General features: G+C 39.0%; 1 protein-coding gene and 1 long non-coding RNA gene across 4 annotated transcripts in view; both read right to left on the reverse strand.

Annotated features, from left to right (window-relative positions):
* Positions 1-26,321, reverse strand: part of LOC100689728 (gamma-aminobutyric acid receptor subunit gamma-3) — a 147,878-nt gene that overhangs the window by 107,171 nt on the left and 14,386 nt on the right. The gene's annotated exons all lie outside the window — the stretch shown is intronic.
* On the reverse strand, positions 6,728-9,053 carry LOC112843828 (uncharacterized). The gene is made up of 2 exons (XR_003216351.1): positions 8,775-9,053; positions 6,728-7,373 (listed from the first exon to the last, which is right to left on the reverse strand). It is a non-coding gene; the product is annotated as an uncharacterized LOC112843828 (long non-coding RNA).

Consider the following 26,321-nt stretch of genomic DNA (forward strand, 5'->3'; position numbering starts at 1 on the left):
CTCTTTTCTGATAGATAGTGGCCCCTAACTCATGACCCTTGGGGTGGCTGTAGCTCAGGAGTTGGAGTAGGGCATCTACTGATTGGAAGTTTAGTGGTTCGATCCCTGGTCCCCCAGCTCCCCCAGTCTAGGCAAGATACTAACCCCAAGTTGCTGTCCGATGCATCCATTGGAGTATGAATGTGTGTGAATGTTAGCTGAAAAAGCATAGAAGAAAGTGGTTGTGTGAATAAAGTGACTGTATAAAGTGCTTTAAGTGCTCCAGGAGAGGAGAAAAGTGATAAGAATGAGTCTGTTTGCCTATTTACATGACCCCCAAACCCCCTGTGAATCCCTGTTGGTAAGGCTCTATGTATATCTTGAGTTTCCTGTTAATTGACCCTTAAGCTGCATACTGTCAGTTCTTGGTCTTACTTTAGAGTGCTCTCAATTACTGCCTTACTTGGCTATGACAGAACAATCTGGCCATATGGACTCTGCACAGCTCTGTCTGAACAAGGCACGCTGCATGGCCAACATGATCAGGCTCTGCTTTCTGTGTGAGCAGCAGGAGGTTACCAATCAGTGCCTTAAGCAAATGTTTAACATGATTCACTCTATCCATGCTACGTTGATTTCTGCTCCCTCATCTGAAACTTCCACACCTGCTCTTGCATCTGCTCCAAAAAACACCACCTACCACATCTCCAGTCTTTCAGGATCTGACCTCTCCAACCCGGCAGCCTTTTGGGAGGGAGTTGGATCACTGTGGGAGATTTTTGCTCCAGTGCTCCATGGTATGCAGCCATAATAATTTTTCCAAAACATCCTGTTTGGTAGTATTTCTCCATAGTAATTCAATAGAAACCTACTCATTTGATAATTTCACTGATGAGCTTAAGAAAACTTTGATCACCCACTCCAAGTGTCAGATCCTGCTAAGCACTTGTTGAATTTAAAACAACTTGTTAAGTGCTGGCATATGAGGAGAAGGAGAAAAACATGGAAGAAAGAAAGTGCCAAGGTTATTTTTTCTAATATTTTTCCATAGGACCATGACCTCAGCCACCACTGGTACCCTTTAAATTTTCATTCAGTGACATCATCACTCAGCTTCGTCCATTTATGCTCGCTGCTACGGTGGATGTACCCATTGCAGTATTCTCCTGAATGATATGTGTTGCCACGCAGACAATACCTCCACATCCGCAATGATGTAGGACTTTTTTCCACAAAATTCCACAAACTGTTGAAATATATAATCTGTGAATCTCTGAGCTTCATTACTGATATATCATTAAAATGGTGGTAAGAACTATTAATTTTGTTATCCCCCCTAGTTATAATCAGGTTGCTGATGTTGCCATTAAATTAAAAACAGTTGTGTCCAAAAGCAGAGCTTCATCATGAGTTTTTTCCTACCATGTAGCCTTGTTTACAGCCAATATAAACGTCTTAAAAGGGCCAAAGGACTGCTTGGAGGCAAACCCACTCAAGCCCACCCACCTTTTGTTTGACTTTTTAAATTCTCTTTTTATACTTTTACTGAAAATGTGTACTGTTCATGATAAATATTTCGAACCCTAGCATGAAAGGGATTCTCTTAAGATATATCTCCTGTGTACTGCATCTTTGATATATTTGCTCAGTTCAAAGGAATAATTCAAATACCCTTTTAGCCAAAAGGAGTCCAGAAGTTGAAGATGTCCAGGAAAATCGCAGTAAGACACAGGAGCAAGACTTTCACCACACAAAATCATGAAATGACATGTTTTTTGCCTGGTCCATGTGCCTCTTTACTGTTAACAAAGAGCTGATTTGCTCATTAAGATGCTCAGTCGGTCTCTCTTTTCTATAAAAGTCACAGCATGCTCTGTACACAATAAGTCAATAAGGTACCATCCCTCACTGGCCTACCACACACATTTACAGCTGCTGGGTTCAATAGAAAGTAACTGGAAGCGGTGCTAGAGGGAATGATCTCTTTGGTGGAAGACAGTATTTTGGCCACATAAATACTTGTGCTTCAAAGAGAAATATTTATGTTAATTTTTTGCTTTTAATCATTTTCAAGTCCCCAGGGGGCTTCTTTTGAATTTATTTGGCACCTTTATTGGGCATCGAGCCCAAGTTCAGGCTTAGGATCAAATCTTTATTGTCCATTTGGAGGAAGCTGGCACTGAAGGTGTACAAGACAATACATAACCACAATGTATTCATTGTTAATTCAGAGTAACAAGAGCGTATTCCAGCATATAGTGGGAAAGCCCTTCAGGAAATGCTTCCAGTGCCCCACCAGCAGACAAAAACAGAAATAAATAATGTTTAAACCTCTGGGCCATGTACTGTACCCTGCAGCCTGAGTGATCTGCATGTCTTTGGACTGTGAGGGAGAAACACCTGGAGGTAATCAAGGTGTTAGCAAGCATCACTGTCCCTCCTGTGAGATCCATTTACAGAGGAAACGGGGGAAGGGGAGCATTGGGTGGGAAGCTGATCTATTACAGCTAAGCAAGTGTGACAACCTCAAGGGAATTATCCTTAATTTACACCACAGTGGCTGATCATGGCAGACAGCAACACTGAGACTCTCCATAAGATATGCTTGACATAGACAAGTATAGAATTCTTTACCACTGCAAAAAGGAAAGAGCTACATTACAGTGCTTCCAGCCCCCCCCTTCAATCATTTATTTTTCCTCCCTTTGAAAGTGAGAGTGAGCCTTTGAACAAGCACAGCCTCGCAAAAGATGAGCTGACCTGACGTATGACCAAACAACGCACGGCAGATTTATGTGCGATGGTGCATTTATAATCATGACGCTGTTCTTTTTTCTATAGTCAGAGCTTCTTTGCCCTCTTTAATCCCCCCAAAGAGAAAAATGTTCAGAAGAACCATGTTCTTATTAATATGGAAAGAAAGTACAACAGCTACCTATCTATTCGAATCTACCAACCCAGTTTTCTCCTCTTAATAGAGAAACGTGATCCACAGAGGCCAGATGATTTCTTCTTCCACTTCATGTTGCTCATCCTCCTCCTTGTGTTGCTTTTTAGAAGAGCATGACGGGCCCCATCTGTATTACCGAGTTACCCTGTGGGCCTCGATTAAGAAGAAAGGGCTTTTATGCCTGCTTGGCCTGGCTGGCATGACAAATGCATCGCGGATTGTCAACCCCAGCAAACACTCTCATGTGTACATGCAAGCGCGCATATCCCAGCTGACCATTCAACTCCCATATGTTCAGTATCCAAGGAGCACTGCAATGGAAATATGGCAGGCCTCCGTGGGCTGTCAGATGCATTTCCAAGGAACCTAATCTTCATCTGAGCTTGAAAATAAATGTTCTTTTAAATAACTGATTGTGTGTCCTTTTACCTAAAAGTAATCCACAATATTTTCTAGCTATTTGCTTGAGATAACATTTGATGATTTAATCGTCACAGTGCCCTCTAGTGGCTGGAGCAACAGTTACAGGAGAAACAAAGCACATGTAGGGAGGTGGTCAGGGTGGATTGGAAGGTCAGCCAAACTTGAAACTTCCTTATTTTAAGCCAGTGTGTGTGTTTGTGTGTTATTTTAAATTATTACAGTTATTGTCATTTTATCATTTCCTTTTAAGTATAAGCTGCAAGAAAAGTTTGCATTGATAATCATTTTAAATGATATTTAAAATTATAAAGAAGTCCAGAAACGACTTAAGACCAACAGTTAATTTATCAGTTATAGGTCACCCAGTAAATGCCAATTACAGAGTAGTATGCACACACTGTAATCCATCACTCAATACTCCATGCTGCACTGGAACAGCCCGTCTCATCCACTCTGTTTCATCATTACTGTGTGTGAAGCTCTACAGCTAACATTACCTTTAGCTCGGGTTCGAATGGGCAATTTATGTCAGTGAAACAACAAAAAAAGAAACTGAATATACTTCCAGCAAAGTGGCATTTTAACTGCATACTGTGAAGATAGTTTTCTAAAACTTAACTAGTTTTAATAAATAGAATCTCAATTATTACTTTTTCAAATTTAAGAAGCTTCAGCTAATTATCTAGTCCAGATGTAATATGGAAATCATTAATGCTTTTGTTTAGAGTAAAGATTAGTAACTATCATATCAGCCTGTCTAGCATTTTCTACTCTGTTCCCCTATCATTTTTAAAACTACACAAGTCTTCTTTTAAAGAAAAACCTAATACAATAGTGAAACGTGTAATTTGAATATAAAAATAGATCGCTGTTCTTATATTTCTGCTTTGACATTTGTAATGATCTCTTATATATAGCCACACTCGTCATAATGGAACTCATGTAAATAAGAGGTGACAAGAGGAGTATTTGTGTCAGCCCTGTGGTGTCAGCCCCTTAGTGGTAATCATAACTAGGCCACGTAGTCCTTGTTGGTAGAATCTCAAAACACCCTTTTGGCATTACAGATTGACTGAAGCGTGTCAACACAAGGGCAGACTTTGCAGAGGTTTCCTTTTGCTTTTTCTTTCTCCACTTTAGACCAAAGCATATTGATTAGAAAACAAAGTGTAATCAGCAGAAAAGAACACTTTACCTTTTGAGGTACATCTTGGAAGATTAACAAGCTCACAAGAGAATCTATCCTGTAAGAATACGCTTGTAGCCAAATAGTAGTTCTAGAGAAACAAAACCCTGCTATGAACCAGTGGCCAATGTGGTTGTTTTTTATGTGTGACATTAGAGAAATGGAATCTAATCAATTCAGTTCATATTTATTTATATAGCGCCAAATGACAACAACAATATAAAGTTGCCTTGATTCGCCTCAAGGCAACTTTATATTGTAAGTTAATGACCCTACAGTAATACAAAAAAAACTCCAACAATCAGACGACCCCTATGAGTAAGCACTTGGCAACAGCGGGGAGGAAAAACTCCCTTTTACAGGAAGAAACCCCCACCACAACCAGGTTCAGGGAGGGGTGGCTATCTGCCATGACCGATTGGGGGGTGATGGGAGGAAGAGGAGACAAAAGACACACTGTGGAAGAGAACCAGAGATTAACAATAATTTGAGTGATGTATAAACACGTTGAGTGAAAAGAGGTAAAACAAGGAGAAATTCTCAGTGCAATATGTGAAGCCTCCAGCCGCCTAAATTTATTGCAGCACAACTAAGGGAGGATTCAGGGTCACCTGATCCAGCCCTAAATATAAACATTATTTCTGTCTTCCGAATCCAAACTGGGAGCTGGATCCACGGAAGAGGGACCTGAAAACGGAAAGCTCTGCCTTCCATTCTACTTTTAAATAAGCAAGTCAGCAGTCTGAGAGTGAAGTGTGCCATTGTAGTGATATGGTAACATGAGGTCTTTGAGATAAGATGGTGCCTGATTATTCAAGACCTTGTATGTGAGGAGAGGGATTTTAAATTAAATACTGGATTTAACACTGAGCCAATAAAGAGAAACCAATATGGGAGAAATCTGCTCTCTTTCTAGTCGCTGTCAGTACTCTTGCTGCTGCGTTTTGGATCAACTGAAGGCTTTTCGGGGAGTTTTATTTTTGGACAACCTGATAGTAGTGAATGATAGTAGTCCAGCCTAGAATTAATAAATGCACAAATCAGTTTTTTTAGCATAACTCTGAGGCAGGATGTTTCTAATTTTAGAGATATTTAAATAAAGCACTCCAACATAATTGATTAATATGCACACTAAATTAATATCCTGGTCAAAAATGACTCTCAGACTCCTCACAGTGTTACTGGAGGCCAAGATAATGCTATCCAGAGTAAATAACTGGTTAGACACAATTTTTCTAATATTTTTAAGGCCAAGTATAACAGATTCATAAATAATGAATTTAGAAGCATTAAAGTAGATGTCATCCAGGTGTTTATGTGTTGAAGAGATTCTTGGAGTTTAAGTTATTGGTGTGTGTTATCTGGCTTCACAGACAGATAAAGTTGGGTATCATCTGCATAAAGTGTAAACTGGTTCTACCGCAGTACCCTGTGGAACTCCATATTAACCTTAGTGTGTTGAGAAGAATCCCCATTTACATGAACGAATCTGCTAGTCTATTAGATAGATAATCATTTGCTAAGTAACAACATGCTCACACTGAGTGCTTGCTGAGTGCTGCTAGGGTTAATGTTTAGTTTACCTTATTATTTACTTTTATGTTCACTGTACTCACTGTACACGGCAAATCTCCGTTAGCGAGTTAGCACGGCTCGCCCCGTGCGTGGGGCTGCACGGCGCTAACGTGTTAACGAGCTAACCGCGCTAATGCGTTGACACCGTGCAGCCCCACGCACGGGGCGATCCATGCTAACTCACTAATAAAGATTTGCGGCGTTAATGCGGTTATGGCGTTAACGTCATTTTAACGAGATTAACGCTGACAGCACTAATTAAAATACACCAGCAGTGAGACTGTTGCCAGAATTGCTGTAACACATGCATTACCAACACTAATCAAACCCTTGTGGGTATCTTTCAGATCCCAGTGGCTTTGAATCCAGAAGCTGGGATTGAGGAGTGGCTCTGAGAACAATCAAAAAATACAAACTAAAATATAATAAATATAATAAAAATCAAATCAAATAAATGCAGATGTCACCAAAATGTAAACCTTATCTATTGTTAATAGAATAAAAAAGTACAAAATTATGTGTCACAGTACAGTGCACAGCAAATGACATAAACACAAAAGAGTGTTAGTGTTCTTCCCACTGCTTTGTATTAGTAAAATAACTATTTACTAAAGTTTAGTCCTCAGTTTTCAGTTTATTAGTGTATGAGTAATGGTTATTACAAAGGGTTACAGACAGATGGTTCATCTGATCATGTGTGGTGTGTTTTTTTGAAACCGTATGCCCTTTTTACAAACAGTTTCCAAGGACATCTTTCCAGATGGTACTGGACTGAACCATCTGGGAAGATGATACTGTCAGAGGAGGACTGAAGTAACAATTTTTGGAGTTTGACTCCTAGTATGTGTTGATTATGGCTGTCACGACATCATATTTTGTGTTTACTGTAGCAAAAACAATTCTCTTAAATGCTACTGAATGTCTGATAACATTTTTTTAATGCACTAATGTTATCAGTCAGCTTTTTTTGGCAAATTAATTCTAAATGGAGTGAAGGGAGGACTGATACACAAATTAATAGGCTTTGCTTCTTTTTTTTTAAACATTTTACAGTAAATAGACTCTATGTTTGATATGGACATTTCTTAGTAGGAACCCACAATTAAATAAAATGTAATGAGCATGTAGTATTAAATCTAAAACTCTCACAGCACCACCTAATATTTGTGTATATAACAGCTGCAGCTCCGATGGAGAAAAAACTTCTTTGGTCTGTCTTTTCCAGCGCTTCTCAGCACCCACACAGCACCGCACCACTCACTGCAAAACAGCAAAACTCCATGACACATACACAAACACGCAAAAAAATCTCGATGACCAAAAAATGTCAAACAGGAGCATCAGAAAACAAAAACAGAGCTAAAGGAATTAAGTGATATAGATTTTTTAAAAAAGCTCTCTAAACCGAGTCTTAATGGAATGAGTCAAGTCAATTTGTTAGATAATGGATTTATTTACTTAGCATTTGAGCCAAATGTCAGGGCCAACCTCAGCTCTCTCCATTTCAAGTTTTCCTCTGTCTGGATGAGAACAATTTTTTTCAAAAATTATAAAAAAAAATAAATTTGCAGTTTTGCTTTTAATTACATCAAGACACCTGTGCCCAATGATAAACCCACATATAGCTTTCCTAACAAGTCAAGTTTCTTAAAAAATATTGTTGACGTAAGTGTGTGGTACCTCTTCTTTTGCGTATAGAACAAAGCCCTTCGTCATCAGCCTTTATTCTGAAGCTATATGTCTAGCAACAATCCTAAAGCCAATCCTTGGAGCTCAGCTTAAATAAAGGGTTTCTTTAGAGAGGCAGAACATGAAGTTGGAGTCCAGAGGAAAATAAGATTGTCATGATTTTGTTTTAACCCTACCCTCCGATGCTTAGTTTCTCATCTACTGCCAAGTGATGTATTCAACAAAGGTGCCAGGTGTTGAAATGTGCTCACTGGGTGAAAGTAACACCTGTGAGCAGCGGTCAAGGTTTTGTGAAGAAACGTGACTAAAGGTGAAAATGCCTCAGGGTGTTCATCCTATAACCTATTTATTTACATTTTGGCAAATCTTTAACATGATGCTTCCTCTTACTGGCTGTTCCTGCTGTAACCATGGAAACAGACAGCAGAAACACCTGGATTAAGGTTAAAGAAAAGGAAAAAGAAAGAGTTAGATTTTTCCCAGCCAACTAGTAAAATGAGCATTGGTTTACCCTTTTAATTCATATCAACACAAACGCGTTGGCCACACCCTGAAACCACTCACCCCAGTTTTTAGCTTTGAAATCTGAAAACAGATATCATCAAACTGGTTGTTCCTGATGGGGTTTAAACTCAACCAGTGAGACAATTTTTTGCCTTAAAGAAATTTTTAAATGGCTAAAGCGGCTTGCTGCATATGATGAACAGCAGCCATCTGGTTCTTGCAAGCAGGAAGAAGTAGAGTCTAAAAATGACTGCCAAATGCTATTTGACCCACATCTGTAACATTTCAACACCTCCCCACTCCAAGGACAAGCTGCAGTGAGCCATCTGCACTGCTGAGAGGGACAGCAGCTGCAATCACCCGACTACTGGGAAACGGTTGTCCTTCATGCACAGGCTGTGTTTATGGCTAAACTCTACCATTCAAATAAAAAAGGAAGGGGAAAAAAGCATCAGTTGACAGTCTCACCTCTGGCAGATACTGTAAGTTCAGAGCAGCTGAGTTATCAAAGATGATGTATAGGATGTGAGTCCTGCCTAATTTGACAAATTTGATGCTCCTTAGGAAGAAGTCTTGTGGGAGATCTGGTTTCTGTGTGTAAATCTGAAAGATACAGATTTAAGCACAGCGCTTTTATTGAGTTGGAACCATTTTTTATATGAAAACCTGTCAACACACATAGTTTGACAAATCATTGCAATACCCTATTGAAATAACTTTAATAAAAAAAATTAAGTTCAGTATATTCCAGCTCCTACCTTCTTTTATCTTCACTAAAAAGAAAAAGCTGTACTGAGTTGTAGAATTTTAAGAGGAATAAAAAAACAGACGATTGAAAGGATTTCTAATAATTAAATTGATCAACATACTGAACAACCAAATTCAGTTGTTCAGTATGTAATCCATCCAAGAAAGTAATCCATCTTTTTTTTGTCTGAGTTGAGTTAAAGTTGTGTTTGGATGTTCGCTATGAGGCTAGAGCTAAGCTGGTTGGCTTAACTTGCCCCAAAAAACCGAACAAGCTAACAAACCAAAAACTGATGTAGCGCACTTAGCTAGTCCTGAAAAATAAAGCTTCAAAAACTCATGTATTGGACTGTTAGGGTCAGATATACTATGCAAGGTAAAACAGAGTGTAAACACAATCCTCAAATAGCACTCATACGTGTGGTTAGCTTTACAGGTTATTACACAAGTTGTGCTGTTTTCTAAACACAGCTGCAGTCAGTTCATTTTAATATTGAGCACAAACAATAAGAGCTGCTTTTCTTCTACGCGCAATTAGCAGTAAATTGCATGTCGCAAACATTAGTTAATCAGTTTGCATGCTTGATTTAAATATTCTCCTCCCTGCATTTTGTATCATGAGAAAAAAAACCCTTGAAGCACTTATTGAACATGGCAAGTTCAATAACCTCTTACATGCAATCTTGTCACAAAGAGTGATTCAGTACTTTTTTAATGCCAAAGCCAGTTTGTGCTACTGTACATTTGGCCATTTGTTGGCTATCTGCACTTCCTAGGCAAAAAGCAAACACTGGACCAAAGAAGAAAGCATTACATAAATCTGTTATGTGTTGTTTTATGTTTTACATGGAGTACATAAGTGAGTCATGATTTAAATGTTGGATGTGCTAAATTTTGTTAAACCTACGCTTTTTTAATTGTTTTTTACTCAACGGCCATAAAAGGGAATGGGATATTGTTGTCACCCCGCTAGGTGACATGGACACCCACGTTTGTGAATGAGATAACAGGACCTCGATATTGATGCCTTCAGTGTATCTGCTGAAAATCTCAAATAAGTCCGAATCTCAGTGACCTAAACCTCAAGGTCAGAGGTCAAGTTTTCCGAAAATCTTGTGAATGCAATAGCTTGCGAACAAGGCAGTGTAGAATTTTGAAATTGATACCATGTGTTCACTAAGCTGAGGGGTACCACTGGGGGCCTGAGCTAAGGCTACGCCTTAACTTAGGCTAAGCTAAGCTACTTATAACTAGTGGTGGTATCTTCATTTTCTGCATTTGGAGATAAAAGTGTTATCAGCCTCCTTAGTTTGAGGTAAAAATGTATTTCAAAATACTTTTACTTTAAATAAGCATTAATTATAATGGCTAGAAATATAACAAATACAGCATATAGCCAGTATCGAACTAAGCGTACTGTTTCCGATTTTTCAGAAGGCGTAAATAACAAAGCCCAAATGACTGGCTGACATTGCAGTAGAGTACGGGCCACTATTAAAACATAATGCTTTTTTGCAAATCAGCACAAAAGAGAAAAAATATAAAGCAGTAGGCATTGTATTCAAGCTAGCTACCAGAGTCGAAGTAAGACTTTGATGTACAAGTAAAGAGAGAAGAAAGTCAAAAGACCGTTAGAGTTTAAGCAGGCAGAGAATTGATAAAGTGTCCACATGCAAATAAACCTTAGATTTTCTCACTGTTTCTGTTTCATAAACTCAGAAACAACTACCTTGAACAAAAAGTACAAAACCATGAGGCAGACCATTAAACAATGCCTAAATGAGCTATTGTCTTCATATTGTACTGTGCTACATTTCTGTGTTTTTCTTTTTGTAAATATGTGACAGAACACAGAAACACAGCCAAAGATGCAACAAAAGTAGGCAAACAATGATGCAATCAAGATCAACCAGAGTTTCCAATATTTCTAGCATTTATCTTACCTTCATTGTCTGCAGTATCTCTCAAGACTAAGCCCAGAGAAAGGTAGTTTGAATGTATTTCTGATGTATAACCAGCAATTTAACAACCAACATTCTGTTCTGCCCCAAAATTGTCAAGCAAAACTTCTCAGCTATGCAGGGCAAGCCTCTCTCATCGCTGCCACAAACCTCAGGGGGTGAAGCCTGGCCGGTCAACCTGCGAAATTTGCCCCCATAGAGATGCTGGCAACTTTTCCATCTTTAGCCGGTGACAGTAATGCTGTGTGAATTGTGACTAGTTCACCTGTGTTTTTATTTGAAAGCTCATGTCATTTATGAACATGCTACTACTTTTTCTGTTTGCATTGTTACTAAACATAACATTTTAAAGAAGAAAACTTCACAGAAAATAAAGGTAGAGAAATGAAATCTGGTTTTGCAAGTTAATCTAGAAGGTCTAAAATTTTAGGAAACATAAACAAGTTAAAAAAAAAAAAGTTCAACTTCGCATGCCTCATGCTGTTAAATAAAAGCAAAGCTCCTACACCTCCTTTCTCTTGTCCGATCACCTATTTACCTTTGTCATCCAGCAGAACTGGGGCTGCACTGGACTCCTAGCTATAAGTACACATTAATGAATTTAAAGCAGGGTATTGCTGACACAAATCTTCCAAATATAATTTAAATTGAAGTGTGCAGCTTCACCGACTGACCCTTGGACAGTCTTGGCTGGCAAACGTGTTACATAAACACTCGTTTCTTTCAGCAGACAGAGATAAAAGATGACATCAGGTGTTGTGTGGATTGGTAAAAACTCATATATTCCCTTTATGAATGCATAAATAAGGGGTGGAAAAAAAACTCATTTACTCCTTAATAAAAAGACTTTCCCCTTAGACAGATATCACCCAGCTTTGTAGGTGTGTGTGCAGTCCAGTCCAGTGTAATTGTGTGTGGGTGCGTGGGAGACCGAGCGAGCACACACTGTACTGTGGAGATTGTACTCAGCTCCCTGAACCAAATATTATAGATCTTGGAAGGAAGGGGGGGTGGGGGGTGGGGAGTTAGGGGGGTCTCTTCGTTCAGCTTCCTTCGGTTTAATGAGAACCAAGCAAAGGGTAAGATTTTACTGTTTATGAATCGCCACCAGGCAATAGAGAGAGATGCTCAGTACACACATTTATTCATACAAAGAAGCGGGTGTTTCGTGAATTAACCCCCAAATTACATTTCTATGAATACCTAAATAATAAAATTCGTCTCCTATCGCTTGTAAATGAGTAGTATATCATTCATTTATTGCCTTAATTATTTAGTGAATTGAGGTGACTCATAAGCTAGCATCATTATGACTTTGTTCACACAATTTGAAGATTATGGTGCAAATAGATGCAAAAGGAGGGCTTTGTGTCCCCACTCAGGTTAATCCCACGATACAAAGAATAAATTTATAATTATGCTAATAGGCCTTGGACGACAGCCAAAACAGTCTAATGCTGTAATCTCCCCCCTTTTTGGGGGGCGGGGGGGTTAAGAACACTGGAATATCAGATGTAGTCACAAGTGTACCCGCTGTCTGGCTAAACTGACATGAGATCGGTCAAAGAGTTCAGTTCTCAGTAAGCGCCAGCGCAACTTTCCCACGACCAACTTTGTTACTTTAACACGAAGAAGCAAAAACCAGAGACGCTCGTCACAGCTGGAGACACTGTGCTGATTTAATTAGACTTTGTGTCCATCAGGTAAACAATGAATTATGCATTACTCGGCTCCCTGTGTGCAAGCACAACAATGGAAGACACCGGGAACCAAACAAAACGAGTGTATGGGATGTGTTTAGCACTTTCAAACTTCCAGAAAAGAAGGCGCATGTGTTTCTCGTGAGGTTAAGTGTTCAAAAACATCAAGCTTATTCCTTTAGCTTTACTCAAGTCTCATGGAAGATTTAAAATGCCTATATTAAAACTGTATCTGTTATATTAACTTACTGTCATAATTAAATGAGCATTGTTTAAGTCTTTTGCCTTGAATGATTAAATGCATAACAAATGCAGGTTTTTTGAGGTGGTGCAAACGGCCCTTAATTTTTAGAGGAGACACATTGTGAATTTCGAGAGTTTGAGGTCCCTGTGGTGAGAAGGGTTAATGTTATTGATGGCAGCCATGCCGGGCAGCCTTTCACATTAAAACTTTACTGTGCAGCTGTTTTCAGGGAAATTATACATAACATGGCTGCTTCAAAATAATGAAAGTCTATCACTGAGTCTTAACATTCCAGATGGCTTGGTTTTGCTGGGTATTTTGATATTTATAGCCTATTCCTCTATGTTGTCATGGGAATCCATCCTCGCAAAATCTCGATAAAAGGACTAAATAACTATTAAGATGTAAACTTTACAAACAAGGCCCCACATCTCTCAAGTGAAGAGCACATGTCCACAGTGCTGTTAGATCACAAGTCATTGTGATGTATAATTTAGAAATGCCCTATATAGACGAAAGTATTGGACCACATAACTTAACTCTTTCCCCCTTTGACGTCTGTTAGTTGTTGTCAAATTTATGTGAGTTTGAATTGAGGTGTTTTCAGTTTCAGTGTCACAGGTGTTTAAATCAAGCACCTAACCATGCATCATTCTAAAGACCTCACTGAATTCGAGCGTAGCACTGTAACAAGTCAGTTTGTAAACTCTCATCTTTTCTAGATATTCCATGATCAGTTGTAAGTCGTACACCCTAACCCTAAGTGGAAGTGTTTAGGAACCACAGGAACTCAGCCACAAAGTGGCAGATCGAGTAAAGTTACAGAGTGGAATCACCGAGTGTTCAGGCGCATAGTGCATAAAAGTCCATCGCTCTGCTGACTCAGTGTCTACAGAGATCCGAACCGCCTCTGGCATTAAGATCGACATTAAAACTGTGCGCCAGAAGCTTCATAGCACAGATTTTCTTTCCGAGCAGCTCCTGTAAGGGGGGATGTGTAAGCGTTCCAGTACTCTTGTCCATATAGTGTATGAAATATAAGAAAAAAGTAATGAACTCAGAAGAAAGACTTCTGAAAAGCCAGCCATGTATTTAAAATTTAGTACAAGCTTCCATTTCGATTACTGTAAGAATACAGCCATCTTTTTTTTCTTTCTTTGTTACATTTAAGCATTTTAAGGCTTTTATCGGTATTTGATTGAACTGCTGTGGAAAACAAATGACAAATAATTTTGTAAAAATTAGAACAGTGGAAATAAAAGTTAGTATATAACCTGTTCTATTATTTTAAAGTGGGATTTTAAATACATGTCATGTGATTGTTGGGGTTTTCTCTGCTTTCTTTGTATAATTGAAGGGTGTTTACTGCCGCGAGGCAATTGTTGTTGAATTGAACTGAATTTAAAGGAACTGAACATGATTTATTGATATACGGAATTGAATTAAGCTGTTTTGCTTAATTCTATCTGCCCATCACAGCAAAATAGAATTCCAGTGGTGATAGGAATTAGGGCAGGAGCCCTGGAGTCTAGATTCTGATGGTGGAGATGAAGATGGAGGCTTGGATTGAGCCTGAGTAATAGGAGAGCTGGAGATGGGGAGGAGTAGGTTGCACAAAGGCATCTGCAAGGGAGAATGACAGATGAGCAGTGAGTTTTAAGTGAAGGGGAAAGGCTGAAAGATGATTGGACTAGACCTGTGATGTCAGCAAAAAGCTTGATAGCGTGGGAAAGTGAAAGTGCTGTAAAGCACAGATTAGTCACCAAACACCTGGGAAGCAGACAGATGTGAGACTACAGATCTTCCTTATTGAACTTATGCATAAGCTTCATTATAGTTGTGTTTTTCCTGATTGATTCATTTTTGTGAAGATTTTTTTTCATCACAGAGTGGGTTCATTCATTTTAGATTAGTCATCAGTTTTAGTATCAGTTTTCTAACAGGAATGTTGGAATAAGAAACAACAACAACATATTTTTTCAGGGACAAAATGTAAGAACATCAGAATGGGCGTTAAATTATGAACACTTCATGAAGACATCCTCATGTCTCCTCATGTCTCTATAAAAGAATGTACCAAAGCCCAGTTAGACAGGTTAGATCAGGGGTGTCAAACATACGGCCCGCGGGCCGGAACCGGCCCACCAGGAGGTTTAGTCCGGCCCGGGGATAAATTTGCATTATTAAAAAAAAAGAATAAACTTCATTTTCTTTAAAATCTGCAGTTCCTATGTTGTTCGCTAGGGGCGCTGTGTTTTAGTCAGTTCAATCGCTTTACCCGCTTTTTCTCTTGGAACGGGCACCCTCATCAGCGAAATGTCTTTGTCAAAAAAGAGAAAAGTGGACACAAAGTGTCAGATTTTTCAAGAAAAATGGATTTCTTCCTATATGTTCACGGAGGTGAATGGGAAACCCGTGTGCCTAGTGTGCATGCGGCAAGTTTCGGTGCTTAAGGAGTACAATACTCGGCGCCACTATGAAACTCAACATGGTGAAAAATACAACAGCTTGCATGGAGAACTGAGAAAACAGAAGGTAAATGAAATGTTGGTTGGTCTGAGGAAACAGCAATCTGTTTTCACGGAGCCGAGAGGTCAGTGATGCTGCGGTGAAAGCCAGCTACGTAATTGCTAGTCAAGTAGCATTAGCATCAAAGCCGTACTCTGAGGGGGAGTTCGTCAAAAACTGCATGCTGAAGGCTGCTGAAATTGTGTGTCCTGAGAAGCGACAAGCTTTTGCCAATATTAGCTTGACGAGAAATACCGTGGCAGACAGGATTTCGGAACAATCGGCAGATTTGGACAGCCAACGGAAACACAAAGTGGAGTCATTTCTGGCATTTTCTGTTGCAACTGATGAGAGTACTGATATTACAGACGTCGCTCAACTGGCCATATTCATTCGTGGAGTTGATGATACTTTGACTGTCACAGAGGAGTTTCTCGAGTTGGTGCCTATGACCGACACCACAACAGCTGAGGACATTTTCCGCTCCGTAGTTGGAGCACTGGACAGGGTCGGGGTGGAGTGGTCCCGCGCCGTAAGCCTGGCCACTGATGGTGCGCCGTCAATGATCGGGAAAAAAGCAGGTGTTGTGACCAAGTTCAGAGAGAAAGTACAAGCCGCAAATAGGGGGGGGGGGTGTGATTTTTGGACATTTCATTGCATTTTGCATCAGGAGGCCTTATGCTGCAAGTCCTTAAAAATGGATCACGTCATGGAGGTGGTTGTCCGAACTGTTAATTTCATCCGAGCCAGAGGTCTCAATCATCGTCAGTTTGGCAGCCTTCTCAGTGACTGTAACATTACCCATGGTCTGCCATACCACACTGAGGTAAGATGGTTAAGCAGAGGTGCTGTGCTGAAGCGCTTCTTTGATCTACGTGGGGAAATCGGACAATTTATGGAGAAAAAAGGAAAACCTGTTAAGGAATTACAGTGCCCACTTTGGCTGCAGGACCTTGCATTTATGGTTGATATTACAGAGCACTTGAATAATCTGAACAGAATGTTGCAGGGACGCAAAAAAATTGTAACACAGTATTATGACAGCATACATGCATTCAAGTTAAAGCTCACGTTATGGGAGACGCAGATAGCAAGCGGAGACCCTGCTCATTTTCCCTGTCTCCGAGATGTGTGCGCAGCAAGTGTTAATCCTGACATGAAACAGCACAAAGACAAGATTTCAGGGTTGCTGAGGGAATTTGAGAAACGATTTCAGGTCTTTAGCGAACTCGAGACAGAATTCGCAGTTTTTCGCTCACCATTCACAGTCAGAGCTTCTGATGTGCCTGTTGACATGCAACTTGAAATCATTGATTTGCAGTGTGATGTAGAATTGAAGGACAAATTTGCCTCTGTGGACTTGGACACGTTTTACAAGTATCTCCTACCACGCTATCCTAAATTGACAGCACTGGCTGCAAAAATGTTGTCCATGTTTGGGACTACCTACCTTTGTGAGCAAGTCATCTCACTCATGACCATTAATAAAACAAAGCTACGCTCAAAGCTCACACATAAGCACTTAAATGAGATTCTGAAACTGGCTGCTACTCAAGATATGATGCCTGATATTGATGCACTTGTGCAGGCTAAAAGATGCCAAGTTTCAGGAGCAAATACTGAGCAAGACTAAATTCTATGGAATGCTGCTTTGAACGTTGCACTATAAAATAAACAAATGTAAATATTTGCTCTAGTAATTGCTGTGAAAGTCAGTGGTAGTCAGAAACAGATTTACAAGAGAAGACTATTGTTAAGTAAAATATTATGTCTTATGCATGCCACATATGTTATCTATGTGAGTTTTTTTTTGTTTACATTTTATGCATTAACAAGGAAGGGGCCAAATTTACTTGATCAAATGTCTGTTTAAAACAGCTACCACTTAAGATTTCAAGTGTGTGGCCTCAATTTATGTGTTCAGAATTGCTTCCTAGATGTGGAAAATGGATTTTAAATTCATTCATTTCTAAATTTAGATGTGTTTGATGTATTTTAACATGCAGGGCAGTGTTTTTAAGTTCCACAAAACTGTTTGTTGACTAAATGTTTTAAAACATTGTACAATCACTGTGATCAGATTTTTATGTATAATGCACTTAAATACATGTTAAACTGAGTAAAAGTGTAAAAGGACAATTAATTTAATGTAAAGATTTTTATAATTTATTTCTTCTTTGCACTAATACAAAGAAAAAAAGTGGACTTACTGTTAGTTCTATGTAATTTTGGAATGAGTTTACTGGTCTGGCCCCTTTGACATCAGATTAAGCTGTGTGCGGCCCCCAGACCAAAATGAGTTTGACACCCCTGGGTTAGATCATCAAATGTGGCCAGATACATAAATATGAAAACTTTATTATTATTTTAAATTTTTGTGAGTACACAATATTGTTTCATATACTTCCATTCTTTTTTCCACCAAAGTCTAGTTTTTATTTTTATTTCTGTGAATTAAAACGTTTTGTTTTTCCTCACCTAGTTTAAGTTATACTAATACTTTGCATACATAGCAGTTCTGCTAAATAAACTGGCCTTAACTGGAAGTACAGACCGCACAAGTTCAAGCTCCCCCTCTTGTCTCCTTCTATGTTTTAAAAGTCTATCCACACCTCCCAAATCCCTGGCTAACTGGCAGAGCTTTGGCTGGAGTGGAGTGGACATGGGAGACTCAGATGGAAATCGATTTAATGGTTGGAGCTCACGGGGATGGGAAATGTGTCAGCCATGATCCAAGCCTAGCTTGGTCTTATTACCACCTAATGCACTTCACTTTGGTATCAGTCCAGCACTTTAAAGCTCTACATGATTGCTTGGCCATTCCTTTGTGGTTTCTCATTAACTCCGGAATGCTGAAGGAATGAAAGGCAAGGTTTTACCAAGCTCCGCTAACTTTCTTTGCACAAGAATTAAATATTTTAAGAGAAGCTAAATTCCTGGTCAAGGTCTTATGCTTGCCACCTCGGACAGTGTGTGTTTACCAAACAAAAGCAAAAAAGCACAAGTAGCTGCATTAATTTGCAAATATTTCTGTCAGTGCACTTGTGTTCGCTTGGAAAGTAGCTCCGTATTTTTAACCATTAAAGACGTACAGATGTTTGAAACAAATATATTAATTTGTTCATTTATGCTGTAAAATGCAACAAAATCTAAGAGATCATCTTATCTGTAAGTAGAACTTATAATGATCACAATGGCTGTCAACACACTGGTAGACATCACCATGGCGACACAATGTCCCACTCAATATTCCATGACAGATGACAATACATGTCATGATATGGATATCAACATTAAAAAAATATGCTCAGCATTTAATTAACAGCTCAGTCAAAAAGACAGTACCCACACAAACATGGGGAAACTCCTCACAGAAAGGTTTCGGCTAGATGGTGGATTGAAACACAGGACCTTCTTCCTAGACAGTGCTAACAACCTCAAAATGACCATTTTAACAATTTAACCTTGGGTCAATTTAGTGAGAAAACGACCAATTTAGGGTGTTTCTGACTAAACTGACCCAAATGTCCTTTGGTTTGTAACTTTGCTGCCAAAATATTAACACTCCAGCAGCCACTATGAGGCTTTAAATGCTGAAACCAAAGTCAGTGGGTGATATCATGACAGCTAGGTTCTTTTTTATATAAACAGTATACATGGAACTCATCTGCTTGAAGCTATTTTAAATATAAAATTGAAAAAAAAATTCAGAATTGGAAAATACAACAACCGCCCTCCAACAGCTTTCCTCCTTTCCAGTCTAAGCCCTTCCAAGCAATCACGAGACAGGATGGAGATTTAGCATAGACTGGATATACTTGACTACTATAATATCATTGAGTCTGGTAATGAAGCCTTCAGCTTGTCCTAATGTTTGGAAACCAGGTGTGATGATGAAAGGTGGTAGGTGGTAGGGGGTTGTGAATCATAAGCTAGGTCCACCCTAATGCAAACTCTGCATCTTCCATTTTGACTTAATAGACACAATAAGTTATAAAACAAACAGCACCTTGTATTCAGTAGAAATTAAAAGTAGAAGAGAGATCATGAATTCATCAGGAAAGTGTTTACTGATGACAGATGAAGGTAGTTTCCTCATAGAAAATAAAACTTTTCTTTGTAACCAGAGAGGTTGCCTTCCACTGATCATTAGAAAGAATGCAGGTTTAAACTTTTGGCTTCACTTTTCAGACCCTGAAGTCCATCTTTTGGCATATGCATATGCTTATTGCGTGCTGATTTTTTGGTGTTATGTGGGACTCTTAAGCCACTGCGCCACCACATCATAATCCCCCCAAAAGTGATGAGGGAGTCGGTTTCTGGATATTTACCACATGATTGGGGCAATGATGAGAAGATTTGTCTTTTTGGTGAGCATCAGGTGTTACAGACCTTTCACCCAAGTTTACCTCAAACTAAGATTCAGCTTGAGAACTACCCTCCTTGTCCCAAAGAATAATAAGTTGAGTACTCTTTAAAAAGACACTGCAAACAAACTGGACTGCAAAACTCAAGAAAAGAATGATTTATCCTCAGACATTAAGCCTCCCAAACACACACACACAGGGCAAGAGACATTTGCATTACAGAGCCCATAAAAGGTTACATCCGCCAGCTTGTGTGTGAGTCTGCAAGTGTGTACACATTCGCATCTGCCATTTCCACACGTGTGCGACTCGTGCTCACACTGGTGTGTGTGTGAAGCTGGCGTACCACCCTCCCACAGGTGACTGTCGGTTCGGCAAGCCTGGCTACCTGAGATGTGAGGAGAAGCATTTGCCAGGACTCTAAACTCTTCTTCATCTAATGAAATGTCACTGGACTTGAAATAGCCCATCGAGGAGGCTTGTGTGAGAATTGTCCTTTCAGCTGGTGAGGTGTTACCGCTGTGCCAAATGTCAGCTCTGTGAAGATCAAGCAGAAGAGGCCTGCAAGGGCCAAGTTGGCCTCAAAGCCAACAAAGATCTGAGCCAGGGGTGCAAAGAGTAACTATTAGAAACACTGCAATTTTGTGTGGGGATTCAATAAAGCAGCTGTTAAAATGTTACATACGATTAAGCCACTGACAAAGCAGGGCTACAGTTATCACCCTGTTTGCCCAAAGGCCCTCTGGATAGCAGAACCCTTCTAGCACTCAAAGATTAAAAGTGTAACATAACCCTTTGTCTCCTGCTGGTGACAGCTCACATTGCTGTTTTTTGGGGGGGTTTTTTGCCTCCCTTGCATGCTTTATAAAACTGGATTTTAAGGATACTGCAGTTCTAAACTTGTTTGCATCAGCTGTTTGCCAAGGCATGCTGGCCGCTGTGACGCCGCGGGTACAGCTGTGCTTTGAGATTAATCCTAACATCAGCATACCAATATGCTCACAATCGTAACTCTGGCATGGGACAACACAACACTAACTCCATCAGTACGACATCTGATTTGCTGGTGACAAGGTTAGGGGAAATGTCAGCTTCGTCCTGATCATTTTGCAATATGAAGGCAGTAAATTGTGATATCACCCACTGGTTGGTATGGTAGCCTCAGAAATTTCTAGAGTTCATGCATATGGTGGGCTCCACCTTTTCCAAGGCCTTCCCCTTGATGTCTCCCTCATTTCATTCCACAGCAAGAAGCACTCAGAGACCACAAACCTCAAACCAAGGCAGCTCACTCTCCAGGCAGTATTTACTTTTAAGGGAATACTATTTTGTATATGAACAGTATGTCAGAGTAGACGATGGTTAATCGATATTGACTTAATAACCGGACATGAATAACTTGAGTTTATTATATAATATTGTACTAGAGTATATTCTACCTAACTAGGTGATACTTCCGTTAAAGATGTAACACAATTTAGGGTCAACTGTAAAGAATTCTCATATATTAGTATCATTTCCTAAAGGCTGCCAATTCAAACAAAGGCAGTAGAATTTTAAGCCTAGTTTTAAAGATAAAAGACATTTTATGAAAGTTTGACCTTATTTTACCTCAGAGATCCAAAGTAAGATGATATTTAGAATCCCCATGTATCATTCCCTTTATGCCTATATTTTAATACAGCGGTCCCCAACCTTTTTTGCGCCACAGACCGGTTTATGTCCGACAATATTTTCACAGACCGGCCTTTAAGGTGTCGCAGATAAATACAACAAAATAAAACCAGTGCCGGTACCAAAAAAAGAAGTATTCATAACACATGGGAAAAGACCCAGGGAAACTGAGTTAACAATAAAAACGATTAAAAAAATTAAACCCTGATACAATAAAAACCCTTAAAACCATAAATTTTAAACCCGAGCCTCAACTCTCGCGGCCCGGTACCAAATGACTCACGGACCGGTACCGTGGCCCAGGGGTTGGGGACCGCTGTTTTAATACAATTAATGGTAGCAAAACAGTTTTAAATAGCTCTAAATGACAGTATTATCACTTTGATCTTCAGATCAATCCATTGACCTTTAAGGAGAGATCCGCGGTCAGATGTGACATGATATTTAATATCTTTATACAGTACTTTATAAATGTTGACAAAACACACCACACTTGGAAGAATAAGAGTTTCTACAAGGGTTATAAATTGTTTTGTCAATTTTCCACCAATAAATCATCAGACCTTGATGGATGTAAGCCAAATTATAATGTATTGTTAAAATGACCCCACTCTACAACACTACAAAGGTTTTATGAGAACAAAAACATTACCTCCATGGCAGGGTGAAACAAACTGAAGTGATTAACTTGTTCGTAGACACGCCAACAATCCAAAAATCAGATATTGTTATGTAATAATGGAAGAGTACACCACTCGCCATCACGCCACCACTCATTACACCAGTGCAAAAATCCCCAATGATCATAACAAAGTGAAAAAGTCATGATCCATGGAGGTCCCACCTTATAAGACATCCATCTGCAAATCATAACAGAAAACCCCAGAAGTTCTCCATCCATGTCCCATGTCAGGACTTTTTAGGTAACACCTTGAGGTAGGTAGATTGACCAGTTTAATGTACTATTAACTTTGGTAGTGAAGTATTATTGCTAACTTAATTTACTGCTTTCTACCCTGATGTTGCCTTCTACAGCATACCCAAGAGTTATGTTGTAGTCTTTTTATTACAAGCCACGTTCACCCGTTGACAGGTGGAGTGGGGATCAAACCACCAACCTCTGACTGGTAGACGACCCACTCTTACTCCTGAGCCCCACTGATGCAAGGTTAAACTGGTGCTACTGTTTAACCTCTTAACCTTAAGCAGCTCACTGGTAAGGTTGAAGATTATTAGGGTTAGGATCTATTTTAGTTTCATGCAAAACAAGCATACTTTCAGAAACTACACTGAGAAAGATGTTATCTTTCACATCAGTTCTCTTGCAATTTGACCTTACAGTATGCTTGGTGTATGATTTACCCTCGGGTATGTAAAATAAGTACAAATTCATTATAAATGTATTGATGTGAACTGAACCTTACGCCCCTGCTAACTCTATCCATGTAACTGCTGACCTGGTGGATGTTGAGGTTCAAGCAGCAGTTTCATTTAATTGTAATTGGTAAACCTATTAGTACATTTTCCATTTCTCTCCATATTTTCCAGCTTATTTTTATGCAACAGAGTAGCTACAGTGATGAAAATTATAGCCTGTTAGGAAAAGCAAATTCATCAACTGTATCTAATGATTTGAATGTAATGATGTTAAAAAGCATTTCAATAGGAAAATTGGCAATTACCAAAGAGGACCACATACAGTTTTTCAGAACATTATGTCACTGTTTCCAAAATCCAAAACAGTCACTCACAAAAACACTTTGAGTGCTGAGACTCATATAATGTCAAACTGACACAAAGCTCAGAAAAAAAACCATTTAAAGGGATGTAATAAGCAGAGATGGGCAGTAACGCGTTACTGTAATCCGATTACTTTTTTCAAGTAACGAGTAAAGTAAGGGATTACTATTGCAAAAACGGTAATTAGATTACTGTTACTTTCCCGTAAGCACGCTGCGTTACTGCGTTACTGCGTTACTAAAACCGTGATTGTTTTGCAAGAGTGTCTCATGACAGTGACGTAAGCGAGTGCGACGTTTGTGGCAACAGCTGTGTGCAGATCAACAATGGATAATATATCGAGTGCGGAGAGAGTATGAGCGTGCAGCGTTTAAAGCGTGGAAGTACTGACCTTACTTTGGGTCTGATTCCGTAAAAAGTGACAAAAACATTAGCGTCCGCTGTTCACTGCGTGGGAAGAAAACTTCTTTTTACAGTGAAAAAAACCCTTAACTTCCGAGCAAGCAACGAGTGCGCTACCACGGAATTAGAAATTCACAGAGAAACTCGCGGATTCTTCCACTGACCGCTGTGGCACCTGCACCAGGGTAAACCTCCGCCTGCCAGGTGAAAATAGAGCAACAGGACCGCTGAGTCTTTGATTTTATTTATTTTCTGCTGGGTTTCACTTGCATTTATTTGAAAGAGTGAGTGTAAACACAAAAAAATATTTTATGTGCTGGAATGTGCAGAAAATAGGTTTAAATGTTAAACAAATTTCTTCCAGTCAGAGAATGTTGCATATAATTTAATTTTTGTTTGATGCATAAAGTTAAAAGATTAAAACTAATAAAACAAGTTTTAAAAAGAGACTTTTCCATTTGATTACATTTTGTATGATGGATTATGCAGAAAAAGTAGAATTGGGCTGAAAGATCTATCGCTTTATCACCTATTCAGGTTGTAAATCGTGTTTTTAAAGAGTAACTAAGTAACTAAGTAATTAATTACTTTTGAAAATAAGTAATCAGTAAAGTAATGGGATTACTTTTGGGGGAAGTAATCAGTAATTAGTTACTGATTACTTTTTTCAAATAACTTGACCAACACTGGTAATAAGTCATGTATATGCTGTTATTAAGAGTCTATGTAAAGGGTCAGAGTTCGTTGGTGGATTGTTGCTATGGTCTGCTCATATATGTTTAGATCAGGCTGTTCAGATATATTTGAGATGTTAATGTTTTGGACAAAAATTGAGAAACTTGTGAATTTCCAATATTTTTGAATATATATTTTAGCCATAATAAGAGTTGTAAAGTTGTGAAAAACAAAAGCACATCCTCTTTCGGTTCTCACGGTTTCCCATATCAGGTCATGATAAAAGTCATCTTGTCTCTAGCAGGCACTAAAATATTTTGAATACAACCTGAGATATTACAGCATGTCATTTTTTATTAAACAAAAACTAAGCTAAAATGTAGAAACTGTGTTTGAAAAACTAAATACACCCCATGATTCAGTAGCTTGTAGAACCACCTTTAACAGCCGTAACTTAGAGTAACTTCTTTCTGTTTGACTTTATCAGTCTCTCATATTCTTGTGGAGGAATTATAAATGACATTTCTTCAGGTCATGTACGCACAGCTCTCATAAACCATTCTGTCGTAGATTTCCTGCTGAACTTGGGATCATTGTCTTGTTCTGGGACCCAATGACAGCCGAGTGTTAGCTATGGGACAGATAGCCTCACATTTGACTTTAGAACACTTTAATATACAGAGAAGTTCATGGTCAACTCATAGACTGCAATGTGTCCAGGTCCTGTTACTACAAAACAAGTCCAAGTATCTCCCTTCCACCACCGCTCATCATAGTTGGTATGAAGTGTTTGTGCTGATATACAGTGTTTGGTTTTCATCAAACATGGTGGTGTCCATTATGGCCAAAAGATGCAACTTTGCAAACCAAAGCTGTACTGACATGTTCCTTTTAGAGAGATTTCTTCTTTTGGCAGCCCTTTGGTCTTTTTGTAATTGTACTGTTATAAACTTTAACATTTACCATGCTAACGGGCTAACTGTGTCCTGTAGCATCTGAGATGCATACAGATGCATTTTTTTTTCTTGCAGTTTCTCTCAGCATTGCATGACCTTTAGCTTCCTACTTTAGAGGTTCACTCGTTCATTCCTCCTACTGCAACCGACAGGTATACGTGTTTTGGTGCCTGAAGGATTGATGTTGTCCTAGTTAGAATGAAGAGTAACCAAAAATCAATAGGTCATAATGTCCACAAGGATTGTAGTGAAGAAACAGGGCTTTGGTTTGTCTACCGGAGAGCTCAAGTCAGCGGCAATACATTTTTTTGATTTTTTATTTACATTCTTTCATTCATTTTTTCTTAGCGTTTAAGTGAAACAGGGACAGTGCTCATTTATCCTCTATGTAATTGGATAGATATAATTTATAGGTGTAATATAGTGCTTTGTCGATCATTATTGACTTTCTTTCTTCTCCTCCGCCACTGTCACTTCACTCAAAGTCACTTCTACATGGTGCCAGCTGAAGGTGTTAGCATATATGATGTTTACCATGATCTTAGTCTAGTACACATGTCAGAAAAAGGCTTGTAGACCGGGTAAGATCTTTACCAGGTATAAAGTGACTTTGTATCCTTTGGTCATTTGACCATTTCTGCTTTACGTCGCACAACAGGAAAGATGTGAAGATCTAAATAAGGAACAGAGACTCTATAAACTGAAAATAGATTAACGAGCAACAATATTCTGTATTCTGTCATACTCAAATAGTTCAATGATCATCCCATGTTGTTCAGTTCAGTTGCTCAGGTTGTTTTTGTTTCATCATTACTTACTCATGATTGTTAGTGTTAACGATTATCACTGTTTTATCACCAATAGTACAGATTGCAGCTCGACTCACTGTAAAAGAAGAAAGCTGTCATCTTGCTGATGCTGACTAAGAGCGGGTAGTCACTCGCCATTAGTGTTATGCAAGAGAAAAGTAATGAGTAATGACATTGTTTATAGATGGTAATTACAATATTCACCTTGAGATTGTATAGTAACATTACTCAC

The sequence above is a fragment of the Oreochromis niloticus genome, linkage group LG23 (assembly GCF_001858045.2).
Source record: "Oreochromis niloticus isolate F11D_XX linkage group LG23, O_niloticus_UMD_NMBU, whole genome shotgun sequence".
Lineage (NCBI taxonomy): Eukaryota > Metazoa > Chordata > Actinopteri > Cichliformes > Cichlidae > Oreochromis > Oreochromis niloticus.